A 23,607-nucleotide genomic window follows, 5' to 3' on the forward strand; every position below is an offset into this window, starting at 1 on the left:
GACGCTGTCTGCAGTTAAGCTTAGAAGTTAGAAACTGTCGATAATTGAAACTGTACAATTTGTCTATACATGATAACACCTACATATTTCTTGACAAAATAATTTTCAACCATATTCCTAAAGCCTAACCTGCAGTGTCTGAGTGAAAGCCAGCCCTTACAACTTTCTATTTCAAAAACTAACAATCAGTTAGGCCCCTGCTTTATCTCGTTGTTTGAAAATCATTGTGCAAGTCTGGAAACCTGTGCAGATTGCGTCAGATTATCTTTAATTTCAAAGCTGTTTGAACTGCTGTCAAGACATTTTGCTTCAAAAGCCCAATTATTTCCCATCTTGTTAGTGGAAAAAATGTCCAAATCACCTTCAAAGTGCAGTCACCTATTATGGCATTTAATTTGCATACAGAAAAGTGCTGGGAACAGCAATGAGACAAAAAAGAACAAGGGAAAAGGGGCAGGCTTTTTAGCCTTGCTAGCCAGCTTTGCTGTTAACCCTGTTGGCTGAATTACAACCTAACTCCATTTACCCACTTAGCCCCGCTTCATATGGTCTTCTGGGTAACAAAAATCTATCAATCTCAGACTTTAAAGTTAGAATTGATCTTGCATCTCTTGACACTTTCAGAAAACACCTGAAGATGTCTATAATTGTATGGTGTGCATTAAGAATTCCAAATTTCCACCATCCTTCGTGTAACATTTTGTTTTCTAAGTAACATTAGTTGAGGAATGTTGGCCAGGATACCTGATAAATGCATTCATCCACTTCAAATTGTGCCGTAGATTTTCTTTTTATGCGGTTACCTGAGGGAGAAAATTAGTTTAATATTAAACCCAAAAGTCCACTACTCTTATAAATTGAAATTCTGCAGTTTGCATTGTTATGAATCATGACAGGTCCAAATATTTACTTTAACCTTTAGAATGACTTCTGTGACTAGACAGGGTAGATGCTGGGAGGATGGCGGATATGTCACACCACCTGCAAGGTCACAATTTGAGGATTTGTGGTAGATCATTTAGGATGGAGATGAGGAGACATTTCTAAAAACAAAAAGGGGTGGCACGGTGACTCAGGGGTTAGCATTGCTGCCTCACTGCATCAGGGACCCAGGTTCAATTCCACCTTGGGTGACTGTCTGTGTGCAGTTTGCACATTCTCCCCGTGTCTGTGTGGGTTCCTCCGGGTGCTCCGGTTTCCTTCCACGGTCCAAAGATGTGTAGGATAGGTGGATTGGTAATGCTAAATTGCCCATAGTATACAGGGATGTTTAGGTTTAGGTGGGTTAGACATGGGAAATGCAGGGATAGGGGAATGGGTGTAGGTGGGATGCTCTTCGGAGGGATGGTGTGGACTTGTTGGGCTGAATGGCCTGTTTCCACACTGTAGGGACTTTATGACTAATGGTGGACACAGAAACCACACGACAATAAGACTCAGGAGCAGAAGTATGGCTTTCAGCCCAATGATTCTGCTCTTCACTCAATGAAACCATGGGTGATCTGATAATCCTCAAATCCATTTTCCTGCCTTTTCTCTATAACACTTGATGCCCTTACTGATTAAAAGTCTGTCTATGTAGGCCTAAATATATTTGACAACCTAGCCTTTACAGCCCTCTGTGATGAAGGTTCACTACCCTGTCAGAAGAAATTCCTCTCATCACTGTCTTAAATGTGTTATCCATTATTCTGAGATTATGCCCTCTAGTTCTCGACATGCAAACAAGAGGTAACAGCCACTCTGCATCCACCTTACCAAGGTCTATAAAAATCTTGTGGTTGGTTGGCTTGCTGAGCTGATTCATTGTTGTTCTGCAGACGTTTCAATACAGTGCTGAGTAACATCATCAGTGCAGCCTCGGATGAAGCGCTGCTGTGTTTTCCTGCCTGGTTTTTAAACTCTGGAGTCTATTGAGCTGGATTACCTCACTTCCAGTTTTCGTTCGCAATGGAGTGCATATGGGGTCGAGTTCTACGTGTTTGCTGATGGCTTTCTTCATGGAGTACCAGGCTTCTAGAAACTCCTGTGCCTGTCTCTGCTTTGCTTGTCCCAGGATCGCGGTGTTATCCCAATTGAATTGGTTGTTTTCCTTATCCATGTGGATAGAGATGTGAGTATTGGTTGTCTTTTTGTAGCCAATTGGTGTTCATGTACCCTTGTTGTTAATTTCCTTCCTATTTGTCCAATGCAGTGTTTGTCACAGTCTCTGCAGGGAATCTTGTATATAACATTGGTCCTGTCCATAATGGGGAGAGGGTCATTGGTTCGTATGAGCAGTTGTCATGGGATTGATGTGGGTTTACGTGCAACTCTAATGTCCAGAGGTCCTAGGAGTATTGTGGTTAGTTCCAATGTGTTCCTGATGTAAGGTAGCATGAGGAGTGTGTCGGGGCACGTAGTATCTTCCTGGTGTCGTTTGTGTAATAGGAATCTTCCGACCCAGTTTATTGGATATCCGTTGTCCTTGAATATCTGGAAGAGGTATTCTTCTTCTTCTCAGTGTTCTGCATGTCCGATTGCTCGCTGAGCTACAAGGTTAGTTTTCAGACGTTTCGTCACCATTCTAGGTAACATAGTCAGTGAGCTCCAACAAAGCGCTGGTGTTATGTCCCGCTTTCTATTTATCTGTTCAGGTTTCCTTGGGTTGGTGGTGTCATTTCCTATTCTTTTTCTCAGGGGATGGTAGATTGGCTCCAAACCAATGTGTTTGTTGATGGAGTTCCGGTTGATGAACATCAACTAGCCACAAAACGACATGACCCACTATCACTCGTATCCTTACGTACAGATGAGGAAGGACACCACTTTGATTGGGACAACACATCCATCCTAGGACAAGCCAAACAGAGACATGCACGAGAATTCCTAGAAGCATGGCACTCCAACCGGAACTCCATCAACAAACACATTGGCTCCAAATCAATCTACCATCCCCCGAGAAAAAGAACAGGAAATGACATCACCAACCCAAGGAAACCTAAACCGATAAATAGAAAGCGGGACATAACACCAGCGCTTCGTCGGATGCTCACTGACGATTTTACCTAGAATGGTGATGAAACATCTGAAAACTAACCTTCCAGCTCAGCGAGCAAACTCACATCCAGAACCTCAACCTGAGCTACAAATCTTCTCAAAACTCGCTCTTCTCAGTGTAGTTCTGTGCTGCTGGAATGTGTTGCTGCCTGTTTAAATAATGTTCCCACGCAGCTTCATTTGTGTGTGTTAGGATGTTTACTGTTGAAATTCAATACTTGGTCAGTGTGTGTGGCTTTTCTGTGTACTTCCATTTGGAATTCCCCATTTGTTCTGCGCTCTACCATGATGAGAAGGAATGGAAGCTGTTTGTTCTTCCCCTCTTCTCTGGTGACTTTGATTCTGGTGAGGGTTTATTAGTTGTTTATTAGTTTTTGTGTCTCCTCTAGTTTGGTCCGTTTAATAATGACAAAGCAGTCATCCAAGTAGTGTATCCATAGTTTTGATTTGATTAGCGGAAGCGCCGTACTTTCCAGTCTTTGCATCACTGCCTTGGCTATTACTCCGGAGATAGGTGACCTCATGGGTGTCCCATTGATCTGTTCATATGTTTGGCCATTGAAAGTGAAGTGGGTGGTGAGACATAGGTCCAGTAGCTTCAGCATGTTGTCTGTGGAAATTATTTCACTGGGGTCTTGTTCTTGTTCTGGTAGTGCTGTCATTGTTTCCATTGCTAGTCGTATATCTATTGATGTGAATAGGTCAGTGACGTCTAACGATACCGTAGGACATAGAACATAGAGCATTACAGTGCAGTACACGCCCTTCAGCCCTCGATGTTGCGTTGACCTGTGAAACCAATCTGAAGCCTATCTAACCTACACTATTCCATTATCATCCATATGTTTAACCAATGACCATTTAAATGCCCTTAAAGTTGGCAAGTCTACTACTGCTGCAGGCAGGGCATTTCACACCATTACTACTTTTTGAGTAAAGAACCTACCTCTGACATCTATTCTATATCTATGACCCGTCAATTTAAAGCTATGCCCCCTCATGCTAGCCATCACCATCCAAGGAGAAAGGCCCTCACTGTCCACCCTATCTAATCCTCTGATCATCTTGAATGTCCTATTAAGTTACCTCTTAACCTCCTTCTCTCTAACGAAAACAGCCTCAAGTCCCTCAGTCTTTCCTCATAAGACCTTCCCTCCATACCAGGTCTCATCGTCATCTATCTTTATGTCATTTATGGAGTTGAAGAATTCTTGGTCTGAGTGGGATGACTTGGTGATGTCACTGCCCTATTCATATCAATGGACATACCACCAGCAAGAAAAAGAAATGACAGCACTACTCTTAAAACCCAGGTGGGAAAATACAATGGCACTTCATCAGAGGCTGCACTGATGATGTTACCCAGCAGGGTAATGAAACAGCTCCAGAACAATAACAAACCAACTTGGCGGGTCAACCAACCACAACATCGACAACCCGAGCTACATAAGAATCTTATATACTTCAGTAAGGTCTCTTCTCATTCTTCTAAACTCCAATAAGTAAAGGTCCAAACTATTCAATGTTTCTCATAAAACATTCCTTCCTTCCTGGTATCGGCCGAGTGACCCTTCTTTGGACCGCCTCTGATGCGAGTGTACCTTTCCTTAGATAAGAGGCCCAAAATTGTTCACAGTATTCAAGCTGTAGCCTGAGTAGTGCCTTGTTTCGTTTTAACAGGATTTCACTATTTTCACACTCTATTTCTTTTGAAATAAAAGGCCAACATTCCATTTGCCTTCCTATCTGTCAGACTTGGGTGTTAGCTATGTTTTATTATACATGAGGATGCCCAAATCCCAGTGTGCTGCAGCTTTCTGCAATCTTTCTCCATTTTCATAATATTCTACTCTCTATTCTACGTGCCAAAGAGCATACTTTCACATTCCCCACATTATTTTCCAAGTTTTAATCCACTTTTTAACTAGTCCAACCTATTTCTGTGTCATCTCCAGACTTAACTATTGTACATTCACTTCCCTCATGCAAGTCATTAATATATATTGTAAATAATTGTAGTCACTATGGCACACCATTAGTTACAGTTTGTTAGCCTGAAATCGAACCCCTTATTGCAACTCTGTATTAGTTAGCCAATCCTCTATCCAAGCCGATATACTAGAATGGATGGAAGATTTGCAATCAATCTGGATGCATTAACAAGTAATTTGGTGTTTCTTTTAGAATGTCTTTTACTTGGGTATGTAACTGATATGTGTAGCTGAATTATTTTCTTGAACAAAACTTTAAAATCAGAATGTATATAATGGCAATAATTATGACAATTAGTAACTGTGGCAAATTGAATTCGCACACAATGTCATAGAGTCATCAAAGTCTACAGCATTGAAAAAGGCCTTACAGCCCATCAAATCTGTGCCAGTCAAAAGCAACTACTTAACTTCTAATTCCATTTTCTGCATTTGGCCCATAGCCTTGTATGCTTTGGTATTATCAGTTTACATCTAAATATTCTTGTAAGTTATGAGGGTGGAGCCTTGTTCCACCTCCTTTTCAGGGAGTGCACCGCAGATCATTATGTTCCAACACAGGGGTAACAAGCCAAACAAAATCAACCTCACTATTAAAATGCAATCAAATTAAAACATTCAGTGACCCTCAAAACTGTTCAAGTGTTCCTACCCAAACTTTACATCAACAGATTTGGACACCTAGTCTACACTGAAACAAAATAAAAATTAAGAATGTAATTTTTGCAGAACACAGATAAAATACAAGGCAATCTAATTAATATCTCTAATCTAAGCCCAATCTTGTTTAATAATAAAGCCCCCACTCACATGCTAATAGACATACAGACAGACACAGTTAAGGGATAAATTACAAAACAAAATTTTAATGTGGTTATTCCATAATTGTCTCAACAATGTTCAAAAACCAGGCCTTCATAAAATCCTTTGACAGTAGATTATATTGCAGGCATTTAGCATTGTGTACCTCGTGTGAATTCTGAAATCACTGGTCAATGCAAACAAGTTTCACAGACTCTGGAGACTTTTACTTATTTCTGACTGGCTAGGATTATTTTCTGAGAACTTTCAACAAGTAAATAACTGGAGAATAACTAGAGGGAGCAAAAATCAAAACAACCCCAGTCCAGAAGCTTCTCAAACAAAACTCATCCTACCCAGTCAACACCAGTTTTCTCTTTCTTCCCTTTACTTCAACATTCTCTGTGGTTGGCTGAGCAGCATTGGTCCTACCTTCATTGACAAATTCAACATCCAACCACGTTTCTGTCCCTGAGCATAACCATCTCAGTTCCAGAATATTTACAGCGTCCTTAGAACAGACATTAACCCTCATTTCCTTTCCAAGCCAGATTCCAACACCAAACTTCTGTCTTTTGTTTTCTTCATTTTTAAACAAAAAACAAGCTGCTATTCAAAGCTCAAAAGTCAATTTGCAACTTCACAGTTCCAAACTAAAAATGAAAAAAAAAGTAATGACGGACTCAACAGTAACGAGTTGCTGTCTAGGTTTTGCCAATATCTTCAATCAGTTTTGATGAATGATTTACATTGGAAACATCAACCATTCTGTTTTTTCAAACATTGACCCCCTCTGCAATATGTTTGCAATATTTCCTGCAGAGCAGGTTGATTTTGGATCTAGAAGCTTCTTTATTTCTTTTATCTAAATAGATCTTCCTGGTTTTAGCTTAGATAATGTGTGTGGGCAGATTGATTCCATATTTGGCAGAGTGACTGCTAAGTTCTCTAAGTGAAAAGTTAACCTGGAAATAAACCAAGATGATTGTCGGGTTGAAACATTGCCTTTGCTCTATGAAGCACAAGTACATGTATAAAGTAGTTATTTTTCTATTCAGGTGGACAAAAACTCCTTTAAAAGAAAATACTAAGATTTCCACAAGGTAGTATTCTTAATGCTGCCATTTTGAAATAAATATTTCTAATTGACCTGTTAAATATGTTGTGTCACACCTCTGGAGCAAGTAGGATTTGAACCAGGCCTTCTGGCTTAGAGGTAGGCACATTATCATTGCACCACAAAAGCCCTTATTTTTGTGAATATCAATACAAATATTTTCAATCAGCAAGCTTTTAAATCATCAGAGAACAGTTGGATAGTTTAATCATGGCAGCACAGGGCAGTTGAACTTGTATTATCTGTAATTGTACACTTGCCAAATCACTTCGGATTACTGATGCTGCAGCAACAATCACTTCAATCCAAGAAACATCTATCAGAGAATCACAGAACTGTTATAGTGTAGGAAGAGGCTATTCAGCCCATCATGCCTGCACTGGTTCTATTAGTTAGTGCTGATCTCCTCATATCCATGCACACCAAACCTATCTAAATAATGATCCAATCCGTTCTCATTAAATATATCTACTTGAGTCTTGAAAGGGACATTGATGACTACAAGTGTCTGTTAAGCAATTCATATCCAGTTCATAGTGCCTTCTCTATCTGTATCTTGACAAATTGTCTGAAAAGGAGTTGGAGCAGATAACCTAATGAGCATGGGCATGTTCAGTGGATTACAGTTTCCATTTTGAGACTTGGGTGTGAGCATTCCAAGCAGGGTGTGTTTTTACTGATGTCATCCAGCAGTATTTAGGATCAAAGTGATGTTACAATGAGAAATTTAAGTGTTGCAATGCTTAAACAAGAAAGTGATCATGTAAATTTGCGATTTAGCACAAAAAAATGTACCTACAGAGTCTTGTGTGTTAGTCAAAGTTAGCAATGCCAGATAGTTAACAAGATTTCTTCCAATGATTAGAAAAAAACTTTGTTGGGCACCAAAAGAAAGTCACAGATTTCACACAGGCTGTTACAATTCAGTGCTCCAGCTGGTTCAAATGTGAACCATATAATGATAGTATTTCAGAGTAATTCATTGTAAATGAATCACTTTGGGGGCTTCTAAATGGTGTGATAAGGCATTGCATTGACATTCAACCTCATTTTAATTCTCGGTGTAGTCTATAAATGAACAGAATGGACCTCTGGGTGATAGTGCAAGCAGAGTATTTCACTGGCTAGAGAACTGATTGAAGCTTGGGTAATCGGGGATAAATATTAAATTGAAATAGTATCACTGCCTTTACTATGTGTTTATGGTATAAATATAAGTTAATGCTCCCAAGAAGAGGGATATTAGCATAAATTTAATAGGGACATGAGCAAGATATTAAATGAGAGATATATTGATTCAATGAGTGGTGATGAACTTGCCAGGGAGAAGCCAAAAGAGATGCTGGAGTTCTTATTGATAGTACGAGATGGGAAACAGCAGTGAATTTTACACCTTACCTGATGTCTTTAGACAACAATTGAAAAGTAAGGTGCAAAGTACAAACCTGAGGCCTTCAGTTTGAAAGTGAGACCGCACTTTAGCGTACTGCTCAAGTCATTAAGGCAAAGTAGATGAGACATATAGACAAGGTTAGCACAAGTCTAAGCAGAACGATAGCTGCAGTATAAAATGGGATAAAGATTACAGACATAGAATAGTGTGTATGAATGTTAAACAAGCATAAGATTATGTTATGGTGACTCATAAAGGTTGAATGGCTAGTCATAGGGTCATAGAGTCATATAGCACAGAAACAGACCCTTTGGCCCAAGTCAGCATTTCCTGCTGAATCTCACACATCAACGATGGCCACAGAGGAAACAGTTGCATAGTATTAAGCACAAATTGAATTAACTCCCTAAGCAAGATGTTAATACATTTAAGAAGAGGAAAGAGAAAAAAGAAAAGGACATCTAGCTTATTCAGGGAAATAGAGACTAGCTACATATAAACTGGGGAGAGTGTCCTGCAGTAGCTTGCAGCGAAGCAGGCTGGAAGATTGTCAAAACATGATGTGGAAAGATCCTTACTAGTTAGATGAGTACGGTCAGGTGAGTATTTATACTATTTATATTGCATATAGTTTCTAATGTCTTTATTTTGGGGTTATAGTTTGTAAACACAATAATTTGGAGGTCTATAGAAGAAGGACCTGAGATAAATTAATATTATTTGATTTTAAGGGTATTCTAAGTGTTTAATTTAAAAAGGTAAGTCAGGGAAGGAGAACAAAATGTGAGAGTTAGGCACAGTTCCAGAGCCAGGTACTAGAATGTGTGTCCTAGTGCAGCTCCTCGAAGCCTGTGTTTTGGAGCTGGAGTGGTGGCTGAGGACGCAGTGGAAAATATGGTACAGGATAGCCTGTACAGAGAGGTGGTCACTCCACAGACAGACAGGGAATTGATGACCATCAGTCAGAGAAAGTGGATAAGGCAAGTAGTATGAACTGTTGTTGTCGTGGCCATTCCCCTGTAAAACAGACATAACATTCTGAATAGAGTTTGTGGGAGTAGCCTCTCAGCAAAATGATTGCACCACAGTTGCCTCAGCTGCAAAGGAGAGGAGGAGTACATTCAGGGAGAGTATAGAAATACACAGTTCAATTGTAACAGGAATAGATAAGTGGTTTTGTGCCAACAGTGAGGCTCCAGGAAGGTATGTTGCCTCCTGTGTGCTTGTGTCAAGGATGTCTTGGAATGGCTATAGGAATCTGCAGTGAACAGGTAAACAGCCAGCAGTCATTGTACACATTGGTACAAACAACATAGCTTAAAAAAAAGTGTTGAGGTCCTTAAAGCAGAATACAGGGAGTTAGGAAGCAAATTAAAAAGTAGGACTTCAAAGATAATGATCTCAGAATTACCAGCAGTGCCATGTGCTAGTTAGATTAGAAATAGCAGGATCTATCAGAAGAATACATGGCTGAAGAGGTGATGTGAGAGGGAAAGTTTTGGATTCCTGGGGCATTGGGACCAGTTTTGGAGGAGGTAGGACCAGTCCCAGGCAGGCATGAGATTGATGTCCAAGGAGGAGTATTTGTTAGCGTGGTTGGAGAAGCTTTAAACTAAAATGGCACGGGAATGAGAACCTATACAGGTAGACAGAAGACAGTGAAACAAAGACAAAAATGAAAGACAGAAAAATGATAGGATGACAGTTTAGGAGTAAGGCAGTTTAAGGGCAAGAATCAAATAGGGCCATGATGTAAGAATAATATGAATGGGACAAAAAGTGTTAGAAAGACAAGCTTTGCATCTTAATGAATGAAGCATTTGCAATAAAAGAAATGGATTAGTCATGCAAATAGATATAAACAAGTCTGATATAGTTGGGATTATAGATACTGGCTACAGGTTGACCAGAGATGGGAAGTGAATATCTAGGAGTAATTAGTTTTTTGAAAGATTAGACAAAGAAGAAAAGGGGGTAGGGTGGCTTTGCTGGTTAAAGAGACCATTAGTGTAATAGTGAGGAAGGATAGTGACTCTGATGAAGTGGAATCTGTATGGGTAGAACTTATAAACACCAAGGGAAAGAAACAATAGTGTGTGTTGCACATAGATTGCCAAAGTGCTAATGTCGAGGAAGGTATTAAACAGAAATTAGAAATGCAAACAAAAGGTACAGTTGTAAGTATGGGTGATTTTAATATATATTTAGTTTAGGCAAAACAAATGCTGTAGAGAAGGAATACCTGGAATATGTATGAAATGGTTTTCTGGATCAATATGTTGAGTAATCAGCTTGAGAATAGATCATCCTAGTAGTGAGCAATTAGAGAAAAAAATGGCAGACTAGCTGTGTGAGGCCATTTGGAGGAGAGTAACCGTATATGAACAATTCATCATCAAAATGGAGAGCCACGCAGTTGATTCTGAGACTAGAGTGCTGAAAGTAAATAAAGGAATCTACATGGTGTGAACTAGCAATGATAAACTGGGGAATGTTACTTAGAGAGATGATGATGGGCAGACAATGAAAAACATTCAAAGAATGCATGTTGGAAAAACATTACGCCATAACTGTTGCAATGAAAATCCATTATGTCTGCTAATGTTTCATGAGCTGTGTGGCTGCAAGGTTCTACACATGACGATTGGCGTCAGCATGCCAAACTTGACAGAGACATTAAAGGTCTGTGTAGCTGGAAAGAAAACTAGAGGGAATGCTGATGTCTCCACTGTGGAAAATAATGTATTTGGTAATGAAGGAGTTAAGCTTTTTTTATAGCAAACATATACATGACAATAGGAACCAAATTTATTGGCACAGAGAAAAGCACATACTGATGTGCTTTCTTATTACAATTGTTTTTATAATCAAATGGCTATTTAGGTCATCGCAGAGAGAAATTGCATGTCATTTATATAGAATCAGAATTACGTAACAATAAGATTAATTTGTTCTCTCCATCACAAATTTTTAGCCAACCAGTTACATTCTACTAACAATCCTGTAATTCATTCTCATACTAGCACACATACAATCAAATATATTGAATTCTGTTCTGTAATTTATGATGGAGGGTTGGTTAGCTCAGTTGATGAAACAATTAGTATGTGGATCAGATTAACGCCAACAGCACCAAGTTCAATTCCCCATTCTGACTGAAGTAACCTCAGCACTCTCTGTCCTGACCGTAGTATGAAATCACAATGCTTTATTGTGGTTCAGCAAACAATTTTTAAGGATCTGCCATTGAGCAGACAACTGAAGAAGAATTAACTACAACTTACAACCTAGTCACTTGGCTGAGCATACATTGAATATTGCTGAATAAAAAGACATGCTGTTGAAGAATTTTGTCTTGCGCTCACAGGAGTAGACACAAAAAGATTTAAAGTAATTTAAAGTGACATGCGAACAAAGCATGGACTGGGAGCAGTTGTTCCATGGTAAGGGAACTATAGACATGTGGAGACGGTTTAAGGAACAGTTGTTGGGAGTGCTGAGTAAATATGTCCCTCTGAGACAGGCAAGAAGGGGTAAGATTAAGGAACCTTGGATGACGAGAGCGGTGGAGCTTCTAGTGAAAAGGAAGAAGGTAGCTTACATAAGGTGGAGGAAGCTAGGGTCAAGTTCAGCTAGAGAGGATTACATGCAGGCAAGGAAGGAGCTCAAAAATGGTCTGAGGAGAGCCAGGAGGGGGCACGAGAAAGGCTTGGCAGGAGGAATCCGGGAAAACACAAAGGCATTTTACACTTATGTGAGGAATAAGAGAATGGTCAAAGAAAGAGTAGGGCTGATCAGGGATAGCATAGGGAACTTGTGTGTGGAGCCTGAGGAGGTAGGGGAAGCCCTAAATGAGTTTTTTGCTTCTGTCTTTACGAAAGAAACCTACTTTGTAGTGAATGAAACCTTTGAAGAGCAGGTGTGCATGCTGGAATGGATAGAGATAGACGAAGCTGATGTGCTGAAAATTTTGTCAAACATTAAGATTGACAAGTCGCCAGGCCCGGATCAGATTTGTCCTCGGCTGCTTTGGGAAGCGAGAAATGCAATTGCTTCGCCACTTGCGAAGATCTTTGCATCCTCGCTCTCCACTGGAGTCGTACCTGAGGACTGGAGAGAGGCAAATGTAATTCCTCTCTTCAAGAAAGGAAATAGGGAAATCCCCGGCAATTATAGACCGGTAAGTCTCACGTCTGTCGTCTGCAAGGTGTTAGAAAGGATTCTGAGGGATAAGATTTATGACCATCTGGAAGAGCATGGCTTGATCAAATACAGTCAACACGGCTTTGTGAGGGGTAGGTCATGCCTTACAAACCTTATCGAGTTTTTTGAGGATGTGACTAGAAAAGTTGATGAGGGTCGAGCTGTGGATGTGGTGTATATGGACTTCAGTAAGGCATTTGATAAGGTTCCCCCTGGTAGGCTCATTCAGAAGGTCAGGAGGAATGGGATACAGGGGAACTTAGCTGCTTGGATACAGAATTGGCTGGCCAACAGAAGACAGCGAGTGGTAGTAGAAGGAAAATATTCTGCCTGGAAGTCAGTGGTGAGTGGAGTTCCACAGGGCTCTGTCCTTGGGCCTCTACTGTTTGTAATTTTTATTAATGACTTGGACGAGGGAATTGAAGGATGGGTCAGCAAGTTTGCAGACGACACAAAGGTCGGAGGTGTCGTTGACAGTGTAGAGGGCTGTTGTAGGCTGCAGCGGGACATTGACAGGATGCAGAGATGGGCTGAGTGGTGGCAGATGGAGTTCAACCTGGATAAATGCGAGGTGATGCATTTTGGAAGGTCGAATTTGAAAGCTGAGTACAGGATTAAGGATAGGATTCTTGGCAGCGTGGAGGAACAGAGGGATCTTGGTGTGCAGATACATAGATCCCTTAAAATGGCCACCCAAGTGGACAGGGTTGTTAAGAAAGCATATGGTGTTTTGGCTTTCATTAACAGGGGGATTGAGTTTAAGAGTCGTGAGATCTTGTTGCAGCTCTATAAAACTTTGGTTAGACCGCACTTGGAATACTGCGTCCAGTTCTGGGCGCCCTATTATAGGAAAGATGTGGATGCTTTGGAGAGGGTTCAGAGGAGGTTTACCAGGATGCTGCCTGGACTGGAGGGCTTATCTTATGAAGAGAGGTTGACTGAGCTCGGTCTCTTTTCATTGGAGAAAAGGAGGAGGAGAGGGGACCTAATTGAGGTATACAAGATAATGAGAGGCATAGATAGAGTTGATAGCCAGAGACTATTTCCCAGGGCAGAAATGGCTAGCACGAGGGGTCATAGTTTTAAACTGGTTGGTGGAAAGTATAGAGGGGATGTCAGAGGCAGGTTCTTTACGCAGAGAGTTGTGAGAGCATGGAATGCGTTGCCAGCAGCAGTTGTGGAAGCAAGGTCATTGGGGTCATTTAAGAGACTGCTGGACATGTATATGGTCACAGAAATTTGAGGGTGCATACATGAGGATCAATGGTCGGCACAACATTGTGGGCTGAAGGGCCTGTTCTGTGCTGTACTGTTCTATGTTCTAAAGCAAGGATCATGGGGACAAAATGTTTTCATTTAGCAAGTAGCTAGGATATAGAATGCACTGGCTGGAAGTGTGGTAGAGGCAGGTTCAATCGAAGTATTCAAAAGGGCGTTGAATGATTATTTGGATAGAAATGGCGTGCAGGGATATGAAGAAAAGAAATGTGCTTGATATTAAGTTATAGATCTATGCAGGCGCAAGGGGCTGAATGGCCTCCTTCTGTACCAGAACAATTTTGTGATTCTATGATGATATACAGGATACTGATTGGTTGGTAACTTGAATTGGCCAAGGGGAATGCACCAGTGACCAGATACCCCAAAGAATTTCTGCTTGGCCCAGACATACTATGTTGAAAACAGCAAGAGACAGAATCCCCCAAGCTTTTGTTTAATTGAAAAGGCTAAATGCCTGGAAAAATGCCTTTGTCTTCCAAAGGACCAAGCCCTGGAGATGCATATTTGTTTCAGAGACAGTAAGAACTGCAGATGCTGGAGAATCTGAGATAACAAGGTGTACAGCTGGATGAACACAGCAGGCCAAGCAGCATCAGAGGAGCAGGAAGGCTGATGTTTCAGGCCAAGACCCTTCTTTGGAAAGGGGGGAGGGGAAAGGGGGTTCTGAAATAAATAGGGAGGGGGTGGGAAGTGGATAGAAGATGGATAGAGGAGAAGATAGGTGGAGAGGAGACAGACAGGTCAAAGAGGCGGGGATGAAGCCAGTAAAGGTGAGTGTAGGTAGGGAGCTAGGGAGGAGATAGGTCAGTCCAGGGAGGATGGACAGGTCAAGGGGGCGGGATGAGGTTAATAGGTAGGAGATGGGGGTGAGGCTTGAGGTGGGAGGAGGGGATAGGCGGGAGGAAGGACAGGTTAGGGAGGCGGGGACAAGTTGAGCTGGTTTTGGGATGCGGTAGGGGGAGGGGAGATTTTGAAGCTTGTGAAGTCCACATTGATACCATTGGGCTGCAGGGTTCCAAGCGAAATATGAGGTGCTGTTCCTGCAACCTTCAGGTGGTATCGTTGTGGCACTGCAGGAGGCCCAGGATGGACATGTCATCTGAGGAATGGGAGGGGGAGTTGAAATGGTTCACAACTGGGAGGTGCAGTTGTTTAGTGCGAACCGAGTGTAGGTGTTCTGCAAAGCGGTCCCCAAGCCTCCCCTTGGTTTCCCTGATATAGAGGTGGCCACAACGGGAACAGCGGATACGGCATACCACATTAGCAGATGTGTAGGTGAACATCTGCTTGATGTGGAAAGTCTTCTTGGGGCCTGGGATAGGGGTGAAGGAGGTGGTGTAGGGGCAGGTCACTGCCTCCTGCAAATAACTAATCAGCAGCCTCTTCTTGCAATTTATTTCCTGTAGAAAGATTTAACTGTTAATACTCAACCTGTTTGGTCTCATTATTAATATACATGCCTTAGCCACGAAAGTGGGACTTGTACCAAGATCTTCTGGCTCAGAGGCAAGGATGCTAATCTCTGTCACAAGACTTCCTAGACTCTTAACTGTAGCTCACCTAATGAGAACTCAAACATCATCAGCTGGAAGCTGACTGCAAGATTCAGCATTGACCCTCTTGACATTTTCTTAATCTATCTTCTTTTATTCAGTATTGTTTCTGGATTTATTTTCTGTGGGAAAACGCAATAATAACATTTCTCTCATGCTCCCAGGAGAGTATGTGGCTCCACACAATTCAAACTTTTGGTTAATACAGTAGACTTGTAACCATTATGGCTAAAATCCATCAGCTCACCGGAAAACAGAATATACTGTTATCTGGAGCAATATACTATGAATAGTCCCTCAAGCGAGCTGAGAGAGGAAATGTGGACATTATTTCATGTTTATCTCATCTCGTACCATAGCCCCATGAGAACATCCATCTAAAACTCCATATATGAACATAGCACAACATATGCTGAATGCTGAAGTGCTTTTTAAGAATCCTTTTCCCTTTATCTTCTAAAGAGCTTGGCCCCTGGCTAAATAATGGCTTTATGTCACCCTTGGTACTTCATCCAAGCAGCAATATTCAAAGAGGAATCTAGCGTGTCAGCAGGCAATTCTACCACTGGAGAAATTACAGTTGACAGTTATTTTGGGCTTAACCATCACTACAGCTACTGGCCAGCAGCAAGAGGCAGAGACCTTGACTGATTTCCGCTCTCTAATGCAGGGGCTACCTACATTTGTGTTTAAATGCACACTGCATTTAAGTAACTTAGCACAGATCTGGGATCAATTTAGGTACCTTTTCTGCTTTGTCAATACATACTCAAAAACTATGCTGTCCTAGGCAGTCCAGTTAGGTTTGTTTGAATTCTTAACAGCTTTGTCCTTCCACCAGCACACTGGGAAAAGGCAAATTCTAATGTCTTACAATAACTTGGCAACAATGATTGATCAATGGGCAGCATTTGATCAAAGTTGACCAATTGGTTTCCTAGAGGAATGTTTTCCTGAATATTTAATCCAAGCAGTGCCTGACCTGGGCACACTAAATACTAACATTTGGTATGAGCAATAGAACGGTAATTTATTGTCTAAATAATAATTAAGGTCTTAAGGCAGGTGATTTAAGTTAGGATAATGCCCTGTGACTATCAGCAGCACTCAAGTAACTCATTAAAGTGTCCATTCTTCAAGCAATGAGGGCTGTACAGGATATTTGACTGAGGAAGCTCACAATCTTGCCCTTAATAGATGCCTATACTGAAGCACTACCATCAGGGATCACAGAATAGACAGCAGAATTTGGAATGCCTGGAAATTTTTCTTTCATTTGTTCAAGTCAGTTAATATCAGAAACAAAAACAGAAATTGCTGGCAAAGATCAGCAGGTCTGGCAGCATCTGTGGAGAGAAATTAGAGTTAACGTTTCCATTCTGGTGACCCTCAGAACTGATGGTAGACAGGAAAATGTCAGTTTACATACAGAAAATAGGGAGGGGAAAGGGGGTAAGGAATAGAGCCCAGAGAGGGAGAACAGTTGGTCAGACAAAGGAGTGGATAACGATCTGGCCAGGAGAGTGAACAGCTATTAATGGGGACTGTTAGTGGCTAACAGTGGATTGAATGTAAAAGCAGGCTATTTGATAACAAGGTGTGGTGTGTTGGGGTAGGGGAAAGGAAAGTTCAAGTCATAAAGTTATTGAACTTACTGAGTCGAGAAGTCTATTGGGTCCCCAAGTGGAAATGAGGTGCTGTTGTGTCCGCTTGCGCTGAGAATCACTGGAGCTCTGTAACATGCCTAAGACAAAAATATTGCCCAGGGAATAGGGGTAGTGTGTTGATGTGGTAGGCAGCTGGAAGCTCAAGGGTTGTTTTGTGGACAGAACGTAGGTGTTCTGCAAAGCAGTCACCCAGTTTACGCTTTGTTTTCCCAATGGACAGGAGACCACATAGTGAGCAGCGAATTAAGCAGGCTAGATTGTGTGAAGTGCATGTAAAGCGCTGCTTCACCCAGATGTATGTTTGGACCCTTGGACACTGATACTTAATATTAGCATCTCTGAGATAGGATAAATTTAACAGGTTAGGGGTTATATCGAGTGACTTCTTTATGAATGAGGTCAGTTTCACTACATGCAGCTTATTTACCAAGTGAAATATACATATTTTGGATCTAATGAGTCTAAAATTAATGAGTTATAAACAGCCAATCCTTCTCTGCTCATGGTTGCCTGTTGTAGCAGTATAAAATGAGTGACGACAAGTAACAATCAGGCATAATTTCTGCCATTAGAGAACTTTGCACACTTAATGGCTCATGATAGTTTTCAGTAACTGCGTCAGTGGTGGTGGAAATACTTCAAATGCATGAATGCTTTTTTAATATATTAATTTGGGTACGTGCAGGAGTTCAGTTTTTAATCACGCCCAGGAGAAATGGATGATCAGGGTTGCTAGGCAGTGTTAAGTATATAGGGTCACAGAAAGGACACAGCAATGTTAAAGTAAGTGCATTTTAGACATATTCAGTGGAGCAAAGATGGCTGGAATTTATTAGTGATTTTTCAGATTATTAAATGTTTTGAAAAGAAAGAAAAACAATTTCCTGTAACAAGGGATCATTAATTCAAGATTGTCACCAAGAAAGAGAAGAGAGATTAGTTGAGTTTCTTTACACAATTTCTTGATGAGGCTTGCAATTCTTTGTCACAGGGAGTAAAGGGAGAAACCACTGTCTCTATTAAAAGTGAAATACTTAGAGCAGGGAGTGACACAATAAGTCACATGGCCTCCTACAGCACTGAAAACATGTATGGTCGTCTATCTTAATGAAAATCTTATTGCTTTTCCTGCTGGCAATTACTCAAATCATATTATGCCAACCCTTTAGTAGTAATGATGGGTCAGAGACAAGGTAAAAGAATGGACAGTCAAATGGCAGAGTGGATAGGGAGAAGTAATATAGAGTTCTAAAGAATGTACAGTGACAGACAGATCTGGGTGCTCATATGCAGAGATCTTTGAAGGAGGCAGGATATTTTGCGAGAAAAGTGAGCAAAGTACATGGGACCCCTGGCTTCATAAATAGAGGTATTGAGATAAAGGTGAGGAGTTTAGTTCAACTTTTACAAAAGTCTTTTAAGGCCACTGCTAGATTATTGCATCTTATCATCACACTTTAGGAAAAATGTGAGAATCCTTCAGAGGATGCTGACGAAATTTACCTGAATGGTTAAATTGAAGAAGCTGAGGTTGTTCACCTTGGAGCCAGGCAATTTTCGGGTGATTTTGACAGAAGTATTCAAGATTATGATAGGAATAGGCAGACAGATAAAGAAAAAGTGTTCCCTCTAATCAGTGGCTCATGTACTGGCTGATACCGATATGAGGTTTTTGGCTGGAGATGAACAGGAAATGTAAGGAAGAACCATTTTGCATGCAGTTTACAATAATTATAATATTCTTGATCTTTGTACTTTTAAAAACGTCTGGTGGGCCACGAGGTATGAAATGTGTTATCTTTCTTGAAGAAACATCTCAACATGGCCTCACCCTACTGCGAGGTTGCAGGAATGAGCAAAATCATGTGACATTGTATCACTTTCCTTGATTATGTAATCTATTGCACTAACTTAACACATTTAACCTTTGATGTTTTATCTTTCCCCAAGCCTCTGATTCTACCAATTATATTAGAGAAATGACCTGGCATTCGCTGTCTGTGAGGGTGTTAGAAACAGAAACTGTAGTGATCGTAATAAGGTCAGCCAGGTGGCTCTCATAGAATGAGTTCCCTGATTGGGGCTCTTAACCCGGTCTCATCAGGGATCCCTGGTTGACAGACATAAACAGAAGTGTCAGATGTTCTGTTCACTCTGGGAGTCAATTCTGAGCTGGCTGGGTCAGTGTCATGTACTATGCATATGTAAGTTAGAGGTGAGTTGGTGACAAGATACTAGTCTTCATGGAGTTATTTTAGTGGTGACAAGAGAAAAACACAGCCCTGAAGAGATTTGCTTGCAACAGTCATCTTTGAGTTGGGTTAAGAATTTCTAGCATCTGCCACTATTTGAGAAGCTTGACTCATTCAATTCTGCCATCGAAGACCCAGTATGTGGAAAGAATGCATTATATTTTCTGGCAAATGACATTGGGGCAGATAAAAAAATGAATAATTCTCCTGACAGCTTGTAGATCCACAGCTTTCTCAATTATTAGAAGCCTGATGTTTCCTGAAGCACCACTAAAACCTTTCAACAGTTGACCAATTTAATTAAGGAATATTATGACTCCAAGCATCCTCTAATTCTGAGACACTATCGGTTTTTCTCAGCAGTATGAGAACCAGGGAAATCCATGTTTGGATTCATGATGAGGTTAAACAACTGGCAGAGGCATGTGACTTTGGTTTAACCCTTAATGAAATGTAGAGAGACTGCTAGGTTTGTGGGATTAATGATGTAACCACACAAAAGTGTCAACTAGCTGCAACAACTGACTTTTTCATTAGAAAATATGGCAAGTAGAGCAAGTTACAGGGTATGCCAATGGAAGTGGACACCTCACCAGGCCAACAGAGCTTGAAGTACACCACTTGACTGAAGGCAATTGCATAACCTCACTCAGGACAGACCTGGAACAGATGGACTCTTGGTCAACCCACAGCAAAATCTCAAAACAAAGCCAAGCCTCGGCCAAATGGTTAATATTTTCTTCAGGATCCAGGCGAGCAAGCCATTATAGTTGCTGCCAGTATGCGGATGGGAGACAGGAAAGAGTTCCACTAGGCCTGAAAGGAGTAAGAGAAGTCATAGACAGATGTCATGTTGCGTGCACACCATGGAAAATCCACCTAAAGCTGGTTTTGAACAGTTAAATTGCTTCCCTACATCCAAATCAGGACCATTCAAAATAAGCATCTGGTTAAATGGTCACCCAGTTGTAACGGAGGTAGTTATCAGTGCAGCTGTATCAGTAATTGTTGAACCAGTCTTAAAGTTTGCTCTGGACTCCAACCCTTAAGTTTACATATGACCTTGCCCAGGCCAAGAACCTATACTGAGTAACCCCAGCACATTAAGAATACAACTTTGGTTCCAGTCTCTTAGGAGAAGCAGCTGGTTCAGTTGCCGCTCATTGTAGTAAAAGTTACGGGCCCAAGGTTGATTTGGTGACATTGAATTTTTCTCAACCAATTTGATTGTCTCATCATTTCTCAATTAGAAAATAGTTGCCTGACTAAGCCCTAATTAAATCCCTGGGGGATTTTCAGGAAGGCCTAGGGAATATCAAAGAAGTTAAGGCACCTTACATGTGCAAGGCCCACCTAGTGCCATTTGCCTTACCTGCAAAAGTAGAGGCAGAAATCAGGAGGCATGTTTGTTTGAAACAGGGTTGGAGGAACTGGGTGTGGTGCAAAAACTGCCCTAGCAGAAACTACAGGAAAAATAATGTGCCTACATCCCAGGGGATGTAATGATTGTCATGAGGTTGGTCAGATGGACCTCATAGAATATGAGTTCCCTGATTGGGGCTGTTAATCTGGTCCAATTAGGGAGTCCTGGCTGACAGATATAAACTGGAGTATCAAGGGTTCTGGTCACTCCAGGAGAAAGCTGAGCTGGCTGGTTCAGTGTCATGTACTATGCATATGTAAATATGGTGAAGGGATACCAGTCTTTATGGAGTTAATTAAGAGACAATCAATTATTTCAAAAATAAATTTAATCGGCACTTGAGGGAAATAGATTTTCAGGACCACAGGGATAGAGTGGGGCATATGACTGACTGGATTGCTCTGTGGAGAACTGATGCTGATCCATTGGGCTGAATGGCCTCCTTCTGCATCATAATGACTCTATGAGAAAAATACATGACAAGATGGCCAATTATGGGCATAATTCAATTGTTTGTGTGTTTCCATTTTTAAAGGTCTTAAAAGGTCCTGGTAGTTTTGGGCCCCCTTTTGTTGTCATTTATATAAATGATTTAGATGAGAAAATAGAAAGCATAGTTAGTAAGGTTGCGGATGACACCAAAATTGGTGGCAGAGTAGATAGTGAAGATGGTTTTCTAAGATTACAAAGGGATGTTGATGAAATGGGTCAATGGGCTGAAAAATGGCAAATGGAGTTCAATCTAGATAAAGGTGAGGTATTGCATTTTGGTACAACAAACAAGGGTAGGGCTTATACAATTAATGGTAGAGCCTTGGTAGTATTGTAGAACAGAAAGACCTAGGGGTGCAGGTGCATAATTCTTTGAAGTTAGTGCCACATATAGACAGGTAGTTAAAAAGGCATTTGGGATGCTTGCCTTCATTGCTCAGTCTTTTGAGTATACAAAGTTGGGAAGTCATGCTGAGTCGTATAAGACATTGGTGAGGCCTCTTCTAGAATACTGTGTCCGGTTCTAGTTGCCCAGTTATTATGAAGATGGAAAGGATTCAGGAGAGATTCACTCGGATATTGCTGGGTATGAAAATTTACAAAGAAAAGCAGGATAAGCTAGGACTTTTTTCATGGGAGTGTAGGAGATTGAGGCGACCTTATAGAAGTTCATAAAGTAAAGAGGGGTACAGACAGAGTTAATGTTAGTTGTCTTTTCCCTAAGATGGGATTTCAAGACAAGGGGGCACATCTTTAAGGTTAGAGGAGAGAGATTTTAAAAAGACATGAGCGGCAATTTTTTTTAATACAGAGAGTGGTTCACGTGTGGAATGAACTTCCTGAGAAGTGATGGATGTGGTACAGTTACAATGTTTAAAAGATATTTGGACAAGTATATGAATAGGAAACGTTTGGAGGCGTATGGGCAAGGAGAAGGCAGGTGGGACCAATTTAGTGTGGGACTATGTTCGGCATGGACTGGTTGGACCGAAGGGTCTGTTTCCATGCTGCATGACTTAATGACTCAAAGACTAACTTGGCAATGATCATAGGGAACATTTTTCTCAGAAAGGCAAATGTGGAGATATGTCATTTGCTCCAATAGCTGTGAAATTGGACAAGCATATGGACATACATGGAATAGTGTAGGTTAGATGGGCTTCAGATCGGTATAACAGGTTGGCACAACATCGAGGGCCGAAGGGACTGTACTGTGCTGTAATGTTCTATGTTAAATTGGTAAAGCCAATGATGATAATGGTAAGATATGGCCCGAAATCTAGCCCCGTTTTGTTTGCAGGCATTCCCCAATTATCTATGAGGATAAGATGTGATGTGGCATAAGCTCATGTTGTGACACTTCATAAGCAATCACAAAGGAAACTAAATAAAAAGGACTACTCAATCACTTGCTGCAAACTAATTTTAGTTTCTTGGGTATCCTTTCCCTCCACTTCTTCCCCTCACTTCTTCAACCCAAGCTAAACTTGGGCTGAGATAACAAAGTGTACAGCTAGATGAACACAGCAGGCCAAGCAGCATCAGAGGAGCAGGAAGGCTGATGTTTCAAGCCTAGACCCTTCTTCAGAAAACCTTGGGTTGAGACGCTTTTAGGCTCTCCAAATGTTTTTTGTCCTTACCCCTTTAAAGTTCACTACAATATAATTTTCCAATTCCATCCAAATGTGCACTGTATTTCTGCTAATAAACTGACCACAGTTCTCAATCACACTATAACACTAATAGCTATTCTAGTCTAAAACATGTCAAAATGGAAAATTTAGGCTATCATGTCCATTATCTGATAATCTGTGGTTCCAATGATCTTCCAAATGTTAATAACTTTTATTGGTATAAAAAGTAGAAAGGTTGAGATTAAGATTAAAAACTAAAAAGATTAAAACTATTAATAGTACACAAATTGCTTACATACATTCCTGTAAGAGAGCTGTGACACCAACTCCATTTATATTATCTGTACATTGGAAATATGAATGTTCCAAATTATTAAATTTGTAATCTTTCAAGTTTCTTATTTTGAGGGTGAAGTAGAAATAAATGATGTGCTTTACCAATGTAATACTTGAATTCAACACAGATTATAAAAAGGGGTGATCCCTAGGTTGTAATAAATTTGAAACCCACAGTGATTTGACTATTCTAACCTGGGGCAAAGGAAGGGAACCTTCAGCATACAGGACTAAAGAGAAATTGAATAATCCTCCTGATTGGTATCTAGCAATCCTCACTGTAAAACATAAATGTGTAAATATTTGAGGACAACAATAGACTTGTCTGTCATGAATTCTTGTATGAATATTGACCATTTGACGGTTAATTTTCTCCATTCCCTTCATGAAGATGGTGACTTTTTGCTAGGGTAGAGTTCAAGTCA

General features: G+C 40.8%; 1 long non-coding RNA gene across 10 annotated transcripts in view; it reads right to left on the minus strand.

Moving 5' to 3' along the window:
- The window catches only part of LOC125451774 (uncharacterized), a 98,143-nt gene that overhangs the window by 18,446 nt on the left and 56,090 nt on the right, over positions 1–23,607 (minus strand). For all 10 annotated transcript variants that reach the window (XR_009445785.1, XR_007247381.2, XR_007247384.2 and 7 more), the window contains one exon: positions 745–803. This is a non-coding gene — a long non-coding RNA (uncharacterized LOC125451774). The remainder of the gene's footprint in view (positions 1–744; positions 804–23,607) is intronic.

This window comes from Stegostoma tigrinum, chromosome 5 (assembly GCF_030684315.1).
Source record: "Stegostoma tigrinum isolate sSteTig4 chromosome 5, sSteTig4.hap1, whole genome shotgun sequence".
In the NCBI taxonomy this organism is placed as follows: domain Eukaryota; kingdom Metazoa; phylum Chordata; class Chondrichthyes; order Orectolobiformes; family Stegostomatidae; genus Stegostoma; species Stegostoma tigrinum.